The sequence below is a fragment of the Phaethon lepturus genome, unplaced genomic scaffold (assembly GCF_000687285.1).
Source record: "Phaethon lepturus isolate BGI_N335 unplaced genomic scaffold, ASM68728v1 scaffold50432, whole genome shotgun sequence".
In the NCBI taxonomy this organism is placed as follows: domain Eukaryota; kingdom Metazoa; phylum Chordata; class Aves; order Phaethontiformes; family Phaethontidae; genus Phaethon; species Phaethon lepturus.
This window is the reverse complement of record NW_010523569.1, coordinates 1-291: the sequence shown is the minus strand read 5'-3', so window position 1 is coordinate 291 and position 291 is coordinate 1. Positions and strand designations below refer to the sequence as shown.

Genomic DNA, 291 nt, shown 5'->3' with positions numbered 1-291 from the left:
TCTGCCCCCCTCGCCCCCCTGCCACGTCTGCTTCAGGTACGTGGCAAACCCGTTAACGTCTTCATTCAGATAGTCCTTCTTCTTTTTGTTTTTCTTCTTCCTCTTCTCTTGCTCCTTCTTCAGGGCCCGAGGGCCCGAGAGGCCCTGCCGGCCCTCGGGGCCACTCGCCATCTCCTCCCAGGGGGTCGCATCCAGCACCCTCTCGCCAGCAGCGCCGCTCCGCCGAGCCCACCTGGTCATTGCAATGCCTCAGCAGGCCACGCAGCTGGAGACGGCCGTCCGCACAGCCCG

The 291-nt window shown here is 64.3% G+C and overlaps 1 pseudogene; it reads right to left on the bottom strand.

The window, feature by feature from the left end:
• The window catches only part of LOC104616965, a 402-nt pseudogene extending 162 nt beyond the window's left edge, over positions 1–240 (bottom strand).
• Positions 241–291: the final 51 nt, after the last annotated feature.